This window comes from Bombina bombina, chromosome 3, assembly GCF_027579735.1.
Source record: "Bombina bombina isolate aBomBom1 chromosome 3, aBomBom1.pri, whole genome shotgun sequence".
NCBI lineage: Eukaryota > Metazoa > Chordata > Amphibia > Anura > Bombinatoridae > Bombina > Bombina bombina.
In genome coordinates, this window is record NC_069501.1 from 540,614,518 (window position 1) to 540,629,245 (window position 14,728).

The window sequence follows — 14,728 nt, forward strand, 5'->3', positions numbered from 1 at the left end:
ATCAAAAATAAACTCAGATGATTGCTCCAACCACTACCTTTGTCTCCTGGTCCATGGGTTGACCTATCCATGGACTTTATTGTTGAATTGCCTCCTTCCAAAAAATTATACCATCATAGTGGTAGTGGACAGATATACAAAGATGGTCCATTTTATTCCTGTGATTGGTCTTCCCTCAGCAGCCAAGATTGCTTCTTTGTTCCTCAAAGAAATCTACCGACTACGTGGACTTCCACGTTCTATAGTATCAGACAGAGGGACACAATTCACGTCACGCTTCTGGAAGTATTTCTGTCAACATCTCAGAATTAAGCAACAACTGTCGTCAGCATATCATCCCCAAACTAATGGGAGAGAACCAACCAATCACTGGAACAATACTTACGTTGTTACACTTCCTATCTTCAAGACGACTGGCTATCTCTTCTCCCTACTGCAGAATTTTCCTATAATAATCCTCTCCACCTTTCTACAGGTTGCACTCCCTTCTTTGCTCATGCTAGTTATCATCCTTGTGCACTACCTGATGTACTATGTCCTACTAAATCACCTGAAGTTGCTCAACGATTAAACTTTTTTAAAACAGAGATGTAGACTCGTACTCCAAGCTCTCACTACAGCCCAACAGAGGTACAAGAATTATGTGGATAGGTGAAAAGGTCTCTGGTTATCCACACAGAGTCTACGGATGACCTGTCCGTTCCGTCTTCATCCGACCTTCCATGTATCACTGCTTAAACCATATCGACCCAATCGTTTCCATCATTGACACCTTACTCCACCTGATCCAGTCTCTGTGGATGGCACTCTTTGAGTACATCGTACAAGAAATTCTAGATTCCAGATGGCATCGGGTTGTCTGGAATATCTGATACACTGGAAGTGGTATGGACCTGAGAAACTATCCTGGGAACCGGCTGGGAATGTACGTGCCGCTTACAGGATCAGGGCATTCCACCATCTATATCCCGACCGGCCTTCCTCGGTTTACATCCAGAGAGCATGTCTAAGGGGGGGGGGGCTCTGTCAGACAGCCATGCAACCTGCACTTACCAGAGGTCCTTAACAGGTCCCAGGGAGTCTATCCTCATTGCATCCACAGCTGAATTCACCTTCCTCCAGCCAGCCACACATTGTAAGCCAAGATGGCAACCACCATCTAGCCCCACCTCCTTCCTTGCACGTGATTCACAGATGTTCCGGGACAAGGGATGGGGCTTAATTCTGGATGTGACGTAACTCTGCCCACTTGATCCCACAGAGATTCCTTTCACCTGTGCTGCTAGTCACCTGACAGGATAGCCCTATATAATCCCCAGGCATTCACCCAGTCATTGGTTGGATGTTTTAGTCAGCCTAACTATTTTTGCCCTTGCGTTCCTGTTTCCTAGTATCCTGGTATCCTGTCTTACTGATACTATTCTGGACTCCCTGATTTTTGGACCTTGGCTTGCCTTTTTGACTGTGCTTTTTCCTGGCTCCTTTTATTCGGACTGATCCTTTGGTTTTGACCCGGCTTGCCCTTTGGACTTGTTGCCTTCTGTCAGCACTGACCCTGGAACTGGTATTTACTACTCTTATTTGCTTATCATTTGCTCCACTGCTCAGTAGTTCCACTCTGGACTCAAACTCCTTGCAGAGTTGTTACAAATAAAAAGATAATGCAGGGGGTGTGTCCAGGCAGCAACTATGGTGGGCTGAAAAATCAGGTGCTCTGAATACGATAACAATACTCTGCCGACTATTCTTATGCTACTACAGGGAGTACAGAATTATTAGGCAAGTTGTATTTTTGAGGATTAATTTTATTATTGAACAACAACCATGTTCTCAATGAACCCAAAAAACTCATTAATAGCAAAGCTGAATAGTTTTGGAAGTAGTTTTTAGTTTGTTTTTAGTTATAGCTATTTTAGGGGGATATCTGTGTGTGCAGGTGACTATTACTGTGCATAATTATTAGGCAACTTAACAAAAAACAAATATATACCCATTTCAATTATTTATTTTTACCAGTGAAACCAATATAACATCTCAACATTCACAAATATACATTTCTGACATTCAAAAACAAAACAAAAACAAATCAGTGACCAATATAGCCACCTTTCTTTGCAAGGACACTCAAAAGCCTGCCATCCATGGATTCTGTCAGTGTTTTGATCTGTTCACCATCAACATTGCGTGCAGCAGCAACCACAGCCTCCCAGACACTGTTCAGAGAGGTGTACTGTTTTCCCTCCTTGTAAATCTCACATTTGATGATGGACCACAGGTTCTCAATGGGGTTCAGATCAGATGAACAAGGAGGCCATGTCATTAGATTTTCTTCTTTTATACCCTTTCTTGCCAGCCACGCTGTGGAGTACTTGGACGCGTGTGATGGAGCATTGTCCTGCATGAAAATCATGTTTTTCTTGAAGGATGCAGACTTCTTCCTGTACCACTGCTTGAAGAAGGTGTCTTCCAGAAACTGTCAGTAGGACTGGGAGTTGAGCTTGACTCCATCCTCAACCCGAAAAGGCCCCACAAGCTCATCTTTGATGATACCAGCCCAAACCAGTACTCCACCTCCACCTTGCTGGCGTCTGAGTCGGACTGGAGCTCTCTGCCCTTTACCAATCCAGCCACGGGCCCATCCATCTGGCCCATCAAGACTCACTCTCATTTCATCAGTCCATAAAACCTTAGAAAAATCAGTCTTGAGATATTTCTTGGCCCAGTCTTGACGTTTCAGCTTGTGTGTCTTGTTCAGTGGTGGTCGTCTTTCAGCCTTTCTTACCTTGGCCATGTCTCTGAGTATTGCACACCTTGTGCTTTTGGGCACTCCAGTGATGTTGCAGCTCTGAAATATGGCCAAACTGGTGGCAAGTGGCATCTTGGCAGCTGCACGCTTGACTTTTCTCAGTTCATGGGCAGTTATTTTGCGCCTTGGTTTTTCCACACGCTTCTTGCGACCCTGTTGACTATTTTGAATGAAACGCTTGATTGTTCGATGATCACGCTTCAGAAGCTTTGCAATTTTAAGAGTGCTGCATCCCTCTGCAAGATATCTCACTATTTTTGACTTTTCTGAGCCTGTCAAGTCCTTCTTTTGACCCATTTTGCCAAAGGAAAGGAAGTTGCCTAATAATTATGCACACCTGATATAGGGTGTTGATGTCATTAGACCACACCCCTTCTCATTACAGAGATGCACATCACCTAATATGCTTAATTGGTAGTATGCTTTCGAGCCTATACAGCTTGGAGTAAGACAACATGCATAAAGAGGATGATGTGGTCAAAATACTCATTTGCCTAATAATTTTCCACTCCCTGTACATCATAGAGGGATCTATATACTATATATATCACTTTGTTATATGATTGTGAGCTGAATGATACCAGGATTGATGTATATATGACTACTTGAGCCTGATCCGGACTGCTGAAGCCTCAGGCGGCAGCCTACTCATGCATCCTTAGTACCCCCCCTTCCGGATATTGGGTTTATTAGTTCTTGTTAAGAACTGTCAACACTAACAAAATATAGAAAGTGTAATGCTTAACCGCTTCAATAGTACAGTTCGATTCTGAGAGTGAGAAGGTTCGTGCCGCAGCAATAATGGAGCCAGAAGAGACGGCTGATCATCATGTCTACACACAAATCTCTTCAGACCAGATATCTACAGGACAAAGTCCTATCGCTTTCCCACTACAACAGATGTGGAACACCTCATTCCCCCTGGTCTCTCATATACCGGAAGGTACGCCGGCCCCCGGAAGACAGCTGAGTGTCAATTGCTGATTGCGACAGAGAGCTCTGGAGGCATAGAGGAAAAGTCAGCTCCAAACTCATGTTGAAACAATAGCCCGAGGTATGCCCCATCTACCCAAATTTTCTGGCTCAGTTTACGGAATAATATTCTGATGGCTTATTTAAAGAGACACAAGGCCCTAACCTCTAAAGCACCATGGAGTTTGCGGCGCCCCAATCTGAAAGGGCACATCAGCATATGCATTGGTCACCACTTCAGAGACTAATACAGAAGCCAAAGTTTGGAATAAAGACCCTATCTGATGGATGCTCCTTGTCTGCTCCACCCTATGGGCTTAATTTTCCACTAGCCACTGCACCACAATGATTAGCTAATTATAGGTTGTGTGTATTCGATGCTTACATTAAAAGGTGTGTGGGTTGAATTGGTTGGCGAAGACTTAAACTTAATGTGTCCCCCTCCTATATAAGTGTTGCATGAGGACTGAAACGTCTGATTTCATAGAAGACAGTTATGTGGACTATTGTATACTGCTAAGCAGATTAGCTCCCAGCCTACAGCTGATTGTTACCCTTAGGCAACGGTAAATCATACGCTTCAGACACTCCCTATAATATAATAGACATTACTTACATTCCCCCTATATGTCCTTATATCTTAAACTTTCAGTTGATTTTGTGGTAATATTATTTCACTATTCACACTGTTAGCACACAAGTTACATTCTAAGGGTATTCAATTGCCTGATATGTCATGTAGGGACATACTAACTACAAAAGCTCCTGTATAAGAGAGGTAAGATTATATATCACCACATGCCTACCCATGAAAATCAAGTAGATCCCAACTAATGAAGGGGGTAGCATGCAGTATCAGTAGTCATCTTCCCTGTATTGCACTATTAGTTTTTTATCTGACAAGGGATTACTACTTCTATAGCATATAAAGTTTGTAAACATCTTTATAGGAATTAAATATACGTGTGTTGCCCCTTGGAAAGCCACCTTTCACCCTCAGGTGGCATTTACTAGTGGGCTGTGGTAGTAATCATATCTTGAGGTTGGCTATTTAATGTTACGCTTCCATAAAGGTTTAGTGTGCTGATACCACTGATGTGAAGGTTTGAATGACATGGGGGAAAATATCTTCTTCTAAATGTGATGACATACTTATAGCGCTTACTGTTACCTATCCCACTAATATATTTTTCATATTCCCTCACTCCGACTGTTGAAAAATGTTTTTGGGTTTCGAATATATTTACAATATGGTTTTGACTATTAGGGGAATGCAGTTTATAATCGGTTGATGTTGACCCCACTTCATCAAACAATCACACTTTTCACTTATTTATTATTGACAGTTGACTTTCAGCTATTATGAATGGCGACTGCTCCTCATATTTTACCATTACACTGTATTTAAATTCTTTTGTGTAAGCCTAAATATAGATTTCTATATCAGACTCTAAAGGTAGGCATTAGATATTTCACAATAATAGTCATGATAACAGAGATTCATTAGGTGATGTTACTTCCAAACATATAGCCCTGAGATATGCTTAGGCAGTCTGCTTTTTCTGTATTACTTCACCAAATGATTCTCAGACTTAGTCTCTGAATTGTACACTAATATGCTGAGAGATCCCATTAGAACTATCCTGCTGCTTAGATGGCAGCAATAACATTGCATAAGAGCGGCAATAGACAGTTACAATGCTTCTGTCAATATCTCATGGGGTGTTAAGGGTAGACATTCTCCTAACGTCTAGTTGAAGTGCATTAGGGGGCATTAGCACTGACTCTTTTAGATATTTGCAGTACAGTCATTCCCTTCTTATCTTTATTGAGTATATTAAGCTAGTTCATTTTCTCGTTACCATCACTGAAAATCTGATGCTGGTTAATTTTTTATTTTATTTTTATGAGGTCCAAGAGTGACCATTTACATCATTGGAGTTCCTCCCTTGTGCTTAATATCTTCATCTGGGTCCAAGAGTTGCCCTGTGTAGTTTGGGAGGTATTCCAAATCTATTTAAAATGAGATTTAAATGCAATGTGTTCATTTGCATAACTAGTGTTTGAGAATTCAGATTGTTAGATGACTTGTAGATGGGTGTATAAAAAAATCTATACTCGAAAATTCTATCATAATATTATAACCCAGACAGTCATACCAAGAGCCATCTCTCTCTGTTAGTCATTAAAAGAAAGCAGACACAGCACAACTTCGACTCAAGATAATTTATTTCACAAATGGTGAGTGCAGCAGACAAATGATTGCACTTACTAGATAAAAGATACAAATTTGCCTTTAGCAGTGGTATTGTGTGGTACAGTCCTCAGATATCCAAGCATGGGGTGCCGCAGACACAAAGCGATGACTGGCTAGTCCAATTAGAAAACCCAAGTGGAGCAGAGATAATCTGTGCATGACACGCACTTTCCAATAACGTCAGGCACGTGACCTCAGCGTGTTTCCCCAGATTATCTAGCAGTTTTTCTGTGGCTGATGGAGGCAGCTGCTTATTCTGATGACTGACAGATGCTGATACCAGAATATTCCTGCATATTCACTGGACCAAGGAGTGCACAAGACATGATGGAACCCCACAATGACAAACCTTGAAGGCCAGAACCCCTATAACTGAATTCCTTATTTGTGAAGCATATCCAACATGCCAATGTGGGCGGATCTGGAGTAACATCACAACTGACATTTGGATTACAGAGTGGAAGCGTGACTAGAACCAATGGCGTGAGATGTTGAGGTCATCTGATTTGTTCCTTGGAGAGCGAGATTAACTAGTGGCGCCTCGGTCCAGAGCTTGAGCTGTCTTTGGGAACTCACTAGAAATCCTTCCAAATCCTTTTTCATGTAAGGTTGAGTAAATACAGATTCATCATCAGCACTTCCACTTTAAGAATTGCATATTTAAGAGAAGGTCGGATGTTACATTGTTATCCGACTTTTCCTATTCCTCTTGAGAAAGCTAGACCGTTGTTCTGGGGAAACACGTTGAGGTCACGTGCCTGACGTCATTGGAATGTGCGTGTCATGCACAGATTCTCACTGCTCCACTGGAGTTTTCTATTTTGTCTAGCTGGTCATTGCTTTGTGTCTGCGGCACCCCATGCCTGGATATCTGAGGACTGTACCATGCAATACCACTGCTAAAGGCATATTTGTATCTTTTATCTAGTAAGTGCAACCATTTGTCTGCTGCACTCACCATTTGTAAAATAAATTACCTTGAGTCTGAGTTGCACTGTGTCTGCTTTCTTTTATAGATTTTCTTACTCTGATGCGGAAAAGGAGATTCCGGTTTCAACACAGCTGCATTCAGAGACTCTAAGGAACTTGTTGAACAACACACCGCCAACATATTGATGATTATTGGAGTGCCTAGGACTTTTATCCTCACATTTTTACCCAGTATACACCAGTTGGTAATTGTATAGAGGACCTTTTATTGTAATCTTGGTGGCCTATTTATTATGTGTCTGTCTGACATGATCCGATCAGCGGATCATGTCCGACAGACATTGCTGAATGCGGAGAGCAATACGCTCTCCGCATTCAGCATTGCACCAGCAGCTCTTGTGAGCTGCTGGTGCAAAGCCGCCCCCTGCAGATGGATGGCCAATCGGCCGCTAGCAGGGGGTGTCAATCAACCCGATCGTATTCGATCAGGTTGAATTGCGGCGATGTCTGTCCGCCTCCTCAGAGCAGACGGACAGGTTATGGCGCAGCGGTCTTTACCTGAAGGCTCGCCAGAAACACGGGCCCTCAAGTTCCATACAGAGCTTGATAGATAGGCCCCTTGTTGTTCTATTATTAGTTTTTGACGCTACTTTCTTTCAGTTGCCTTTTTATTTCAGGTATCTTTATAGAGACACACTATTACTATATATGTGTCTATCTATATAATATAGCATTTAATATACAATATATAATATCCATTGATCATCATTTCAATGCCACATTTTTTGCTCTCTGTTAGTCATTGTGTAATATGGTATTCACTAATCCCTTTAAAAAAAGAGGTTACAGACATATATGCTTGCAGAAAATATATGCATTTATATCCATAGTGTTTGTACGCCTGCAAACTTGTTGTACAGCTATTTACTCTTAGGCCTCTAGTTATCAAGCTCTTAGGCCTCTAGTTATCAAGACTCGCCAGAAACAGCAGTTATGAAGCAGCGGTCACAAAGACATCGCCAGAAAACAACCTGATCGAGTACGATCGGTTTGATTGACACCTCCCTGCTGGCGGCCGTATTCAGCGAGGTCTGTCGGACCTGATCCGCACTGTCGGATCAGGTCCGAGTCCGACAGACCTTGATAACTTGGGGCCTTTGTATTAGTCTGCCTGAACTATATAGATTTGTTATTGCTGTAAATGGGCATATCTTATGCTGTCAATGCCAAAAATCTCAATAAAAAAAATTAAACTTAAAAATAAAAAGATAATGCAATAGGACTTAATCTGAATCTGAATATAATTAATCAAACAGTTAAAATATTAACATTATTTTAAAGTGATAGAAAGGTCAAAATTGAAATATGCATGGGTATATTTTTTGCAATATACTTCCATTAGCAAAAATGATTCTAGCCAAAGATATTACTGTATTTCTGCGGCATATGCACATATCCTGTGAGGGCCTGTGCACCAGTATTCAAACACCACACCTTCTTATAGAGTCAGTGGTGGCTTCTATGACATAAATTGTGTCTTCACTGGTGCACAGGCCCTCACAGGATATGTTAGTATGCTGCTGTACAACAGCTATAACTTTCACTAGAAGCAATACAAGCCACTGCTAGCTCTCTGAGCTTGAATACTGGTGCACAGGCCCTCACAGGATATGTTAGTATGCTGCTGTACAACAGCTATAACTTTCACTAGAAGCAATTTTGAAATCAGAAGTATATTGCAAAAATGCTTCTAGTTCAAATTGAAATGCATTCATGCAAATTTCAATTTTGACCTTTTTATCCCTTTAAAGCTGTTCTTTTTCTTTGCTTTTAAAAGAACATGAAACCCAATATTTTTCTTTCATGATTCAGATAGAGAATAAAATTTTTTAATAGTTTCCAATTTACTCCTATTATCAAATTTGCTTTATTCTCATATTATTCTTTGTTAAAGAGATATCTAGATAGGTAGCGTGCACATGCCTGGAGCAATACATTACAGGAAATAGCGCTGCTATCTAGTGCTCTTGCTAATGTATAACATTGTTGCAAAACTGCTGCCATATAGTACTGCAGACACGTGCACACTCCTGAGCTTACCGTCCTGTTTTTCAACAAGAAAAAAAAGAAAATGTGAAAATAGAAGTAAATTGGAAAGTTGTTTAAAATTTTATGTTCCATCTAAATCATGAAAGAAAATGTTTGTGTTTTATGTCCCTTTAAAGAATATATAATTGAATTCCCCAGTCAAGGCAAATGTCACGTTTCTAGGGACTGTTTTAGCTTTGCCTACAACTCTGCCCAACCGATACATATCACGCATGGCCTCACCAATGGCACACTGTAGCACCCTGTCCCTCCTGTCACAGCTGCACCCCACAAAACCTTTGTGGACCACTGCTCACATATCCCGCCTCACTTCCTTGTCCGGAGAAGCCTCTAGGAAACGTGAGGAGGTATGCAGAATGTTCCATTGATTTGTCTTAATTTTTATTGTCAATTTCTGCAACTTAAAATAAAAGTAAACACCTTGTAATTACAAGACGTAATAGAATACCAGACCAGCTAAGTCTAAACGTTTTTAAAACAAATTAATGTCTTGTTTGATGCAATTGTTTTTGAATAACCAAGCTCCTCCCATCACTTGCCTTCTTTGGAGGAGTCTGCATACAACAAGACTAGCCACAGTCACAATGTTAGTATAAAATGCATTGTTTTGCAGTTTGCACCAGTTGAAGCCAATTAGACAAAGATAGGTAGTTTTAGCCTTGATACGTCACCAGGATGCATTTCAAGTTCTGAGAATTGTAAAAAACCAATTTTCAGAACTAAATTACTTGAAAAGGAGAAAAATAGATCATGTATATTTCAAAGTATTTTTGCATAACTAAACATTTTATATAAAAAAAAATATCAAGGTGTTTACTGTTTATTTATAACCCTGGTGACTGAAATAATAGAAACTGGGATCTCAAATGTTAATGACAATGTACATGTTTACATTACAGGGACATTAAACACTAAATAAATGCTAAATAAAATGACGCATCCAAAGAAAAGCTTTGTCTGAGAATAACATGTCGATGTATGTTGTAAAGTTTCATAAACTGTTTAAATATTGCCAAAATAAGTGTAAAGTTTTAGGCCTAGATTTGGAGTTCGGCGGTAGCCGTCAAAACCAGCGTTAGAGGCTCCTAACGCTGGTTTTGGCCGCCCGCTGGTATTTGGAGTCAGTGATTAAAGGGTCTAACGCTCACTTTTCAGCCGCGACTTTTCCATACCGCAGATCCCCCTACGCCATTTGCGTATCCTATGTTTTCAATGGGATCTTTCTAACGCCGGTATTTAGAGTCGTTTCTGAAGTGAGCGTTAGAGCTCTAACGACAAAACTCCAGCCGCCTGAAAATAGCAGGAGTTAAGAGCTTTCTGGCTAACGCCGGTTCATAAAGCTCTTAACTACTGTACCCTAAAGTACACTAACACCCATAAACTACCTATGTACCCCTAAACCGAGCTCCCCCCACATCGCCGCCACTCGATTAAAATTTTTAACCCCTAATCTGCCGACCGCCACCTACGTTATACTTATGTACCCCTAATCTGCTGCCCCTAACCCCGCCGACCCCTGTATTACATTTATTAACCCCTAACCTGCCCCCCACAACGTCGCCGCCAGCTACTTAAAATAATTAACCCCTAATCTTCCGACCGCAAAGCGCCGCCACCTACGTTATCCCTATGTACCCCTAATCTGCTACCCCTAACACCGCCGACCCCTATATTATATTTATTAACCCCTAATCTGCCCCCCTCAACGTCGCCGACACCTGCCTACACTTATTAACCCCTAATCTGCCGAGCGGACCTGAGCGCTACTATAATAAAGTTATTAACCCCTAACCTGCCTCACTAACCCTATAATAAATAGTATTAACCCCCTAATCTGCCCTCCCTAACATCGCCGACACCTAACTTCAATTATTAACCCCTAATCTGACGACCGGAGCTCACCGCTATTCTAATAAATGTATTAACCCCTAAAGCTAAGTCTAACCCTAACACTAACACCCCCCTAACTTAAATATAATTTACATCTAACGAAATAAATTAACTCTTATTAAATAAATGATTCCTATTTAAAGCTAAATACTTACCTGTAAAATAAATCCTAATATAGCTACAATATAAATTATAATTAAATTATAGCTATTTTAGGATTAATATTTATTTTACAGGCAACTTTGTAATTATTTTAACCAGGTACAATAGCTATTAAATAGTTAAGAACTATTTAATAGTTACCTAGTTAAAATAATAACAAATTTACCTGTAAAATAAATCCTAACCTAAGATATAATTAAACCTAACACTACCCTATCAATAAAATAATTAAATAAACTACCTACAATTACCTACAATTAACCTAACACTACACTATCAATAAATTAATTAAACACAATTCCTACAAATAAATACAATTAAATAAACTAGCTAAAGTACAAAAAATAAAAAAGAACTAAGTTACAAAAAATAAAAAAATATTTACAAACATAAGAAAAATATTACAACAATTTTAAACTAATTACACCTACTCTAAGCCCCCTAATAAAATAACAAAGCCCCCCAAAATAAAAAATTCCCTACCCTATTCTAAATTAAAAAAGTTACAAGCTCTTTTACCTTACCAGCCCTGAACAGGGCCCTTTGCGGGGCATGCCCCAAGAATTTCAGCTCTTTTGCCTGTAAAAGAATAAATACAATACCCCCCCCCCAACATTACAACCCACCACCCACATACCCCTAATCTAACCCAAACCCCCCTTAAATAAACCTAACACTAAGCCCCTGAAGATCTTCCTACCTTGTCTTCACCATCCAGGTATCACCGATCCGTCCTGGCTCCAACATCTTCATCCAACCCAAGCGGGGGTTGGCGATCCATCATCCGGTGCTGAAGAGGTCCAGAAGAGGCTCCAAAGTCTTCCTCCTATCCAGCAAGAAGAGGACATCCGGACCGGCAAACATCTTCTCCAAGCGGCATCTTCGATCTTCTTCCATCCGGTGCTGAGCGGGTCCATCTTGAAGCAGGCGACGCGGATCCATCCTCTTCTTCCGTTGTCTCCCGACTAATGACGGTTCCTTTAAGGGACGTCATCCAAGATGGCGTCCCTCGAATTCCGATTGGCTGATAGGATTCAAATTCGAATTCCGATTGGCTGATAGGATGGAATCAGCCAATCAGAATCAAGTTCAATCCGATTGGCTGATCCAATCAGCCAATCAGATTGAGCTCGCATTCTATTGGCTGATCGGAACAGCCAATAGAATGCAAGCTCAATCTGATTGGCCCCGCAAAGGGCCCTGTTCAGGGCTGGTAAGGTAAAAGAGCTTGTAACTTTTTTAATTTAGAATAGGGTAGGGAATTTTTTATTTTGGGGGGCTTTGTTATTTTATTAGGGGGCTTAGAGTAGGTGTAATTAGTTTAAAATTGTTGTAATATTTTTCTTATGTTTGTAAATATTTTTTTATTTTTTGTAACTTAGTTCTTTTTTATTTTTTGTACTTTAGCTAGTTTATTTAATTGTATTTATTTGTAGGAATTGTGTTTAATTAATTTATTGATAGTGTAGTGTTAGGTTAATTGTAGGTAATTGTAGGTAGTTTATTTAATTATTTTATTGATAGGGTAGTGTTAGGTTTAATTATATCTTAGGTTAGGATTTATTTTACAGGTAAATTTGTTATTATTTTAACTAGGTAACTATTAAATAGTTCTTAACTATTTAATAGCTATTGTACCTGGTTAAAATAATTACAAAGTTGCCTGTAAAATAAATATTAATCCTAAAATAGCTATAATATAATTATAATTTATATTGTAGCTATATTAGGATTTATTTTACAGGTAAGTATTTAGCTTTAAATAGGAATCATTTATTTAATAAGAGTTAATTTATTTTGTTAGATGTAAATTATATTTAAGTTAGGGGGGTGTTAGTGTTAGGGTTAGACTTAGCTTTAGGGGTTAATACATTTATTAGAATAGCGGTGAGCTCCGCTCGGCAGATTAGGGGTTAATAATTGAAGGTAGGTGTCGGCGATGTTAGGGAGGGCAGATTAGGGGTTAATACTATTTATGATAGGGTTAGTGAGGCGGATTAGGGGTTAATAACTTTATTATAGTAGCGCTCAGGTCCGCTCGGCAGATTAGGGGTTAATAAGTGTAGGCAGGTGTCGGCGACGTTGAGGGGGGCAGATTAGGGGTTAATAAATATAATATAGGGGTCGGCGATGTTAGGGCAGCAGATTAGGGGTACATAGGGATAACGTAGGTTGCGGCGGTTTACGGAGCGGCAGATTAGGGGTTAAAAAAAATATGCAGGGGTCAGCGATAGCGGGGGGCGGCAGATTAGGGGTTAATAAGTGTAAGGTTAGGGGTGTTTAGACTCGGGGTACATGTTAGAGTGTTAGGTGCAGACGTAGGAAGTGTTTCCCCATAGGAAACAATGGGGCTGCGTTAGGAGCTGAACGCTGCTTTTTTGCAGGTGTTAGGTTTTTTTTCAGCTCAAACAGTCCCATTGTTTCCTATGGGAGAATCGTGCACGAGCACGTTTTTGAGGCTGGCCGCGTCCGTAAGCAACTCTGGTATCGAGAGTTGCATTTGCGGTAAAAATGCTCTACGCTCCTTTTTTGGAGCCTAACGCAGCATTTGTTTGAACTCTCGATACCAGAGTTAACTTTATGGTGCGGCCAGAAAAAAGCCCGCGGAGCGTTAACAGCCCTTTTACCGCCAAACTCCAAATCTAGGCCATAGTGTCTAAAAAAACAATGAGAGCTGCCATGTTGTAACTTAGGTTACCTTCTCTGCTGTGGCCAATTAGAAACAGTTATAAATAGGTCACTAAAATGTGCAGCCAATGGCTGTGTGGCATATAACAGTGTTCTGCACTTCCATTTCTAAAAGGAACGGAAAAGAATGGAATTACAAGAAAAGGGGACAAAATAAATAATGAAAGTATATTGCAGAGTTTTTATTTATACAAGTTATCATTTTATATTATCATCTCAAAGTGTTTAATTTCCCTATAAGGATTCAATTATGAAAGATGTGTTAGTGCTACATGATTTAATCAATTCTGTTTCAGATATCACGTTTTCATCTAGTGTGATTATTAAAAAATAGAGCTATTCCTCATTGTAAGGAGGATATTTAAAGTGTTTTCCATTATAAAGTATAGTTTTTTTTTAATTTGCAACACATAAAATAATATATTGCTATTTGAATTTAAGGATATAGGCTTAGATTACAAGTGCAAAAATATTAGCTCTATTGAGCAAGAACATTGCTCAACATTGCTCTTATTTTTATTCTCATATTACATGTTGAAAGTAAAATGGTAGCGTTTGAGTGAAAGCCTCGAGTGTGCTAATATCTGGAGGCCAGATAGAATGACTGCGCTAAATCCATCACCTAAGAAATTTCTATGCGGCCCACTACAACACTCAGGTCCTGGCTTTTGCTTGAGCACTAACCCAAAGGTGCGCTAATACGAAGGTGAGTTAAAAATAGTCTAAAATTATATTTTCATTTAAATAAATGTATTTATATTTATGTATGTGTGTGTATATATAAAGGGCTAGATTATGAGTGGAGCGCGAAATTGCACTTTTGCGAGTATGATGGTTGCGCGCCACTCAGTTAACCAGCGTACACAAATGTGCGCTGGTATTACAAGTAAAGCGCAATGCGAACGTGACCTCGT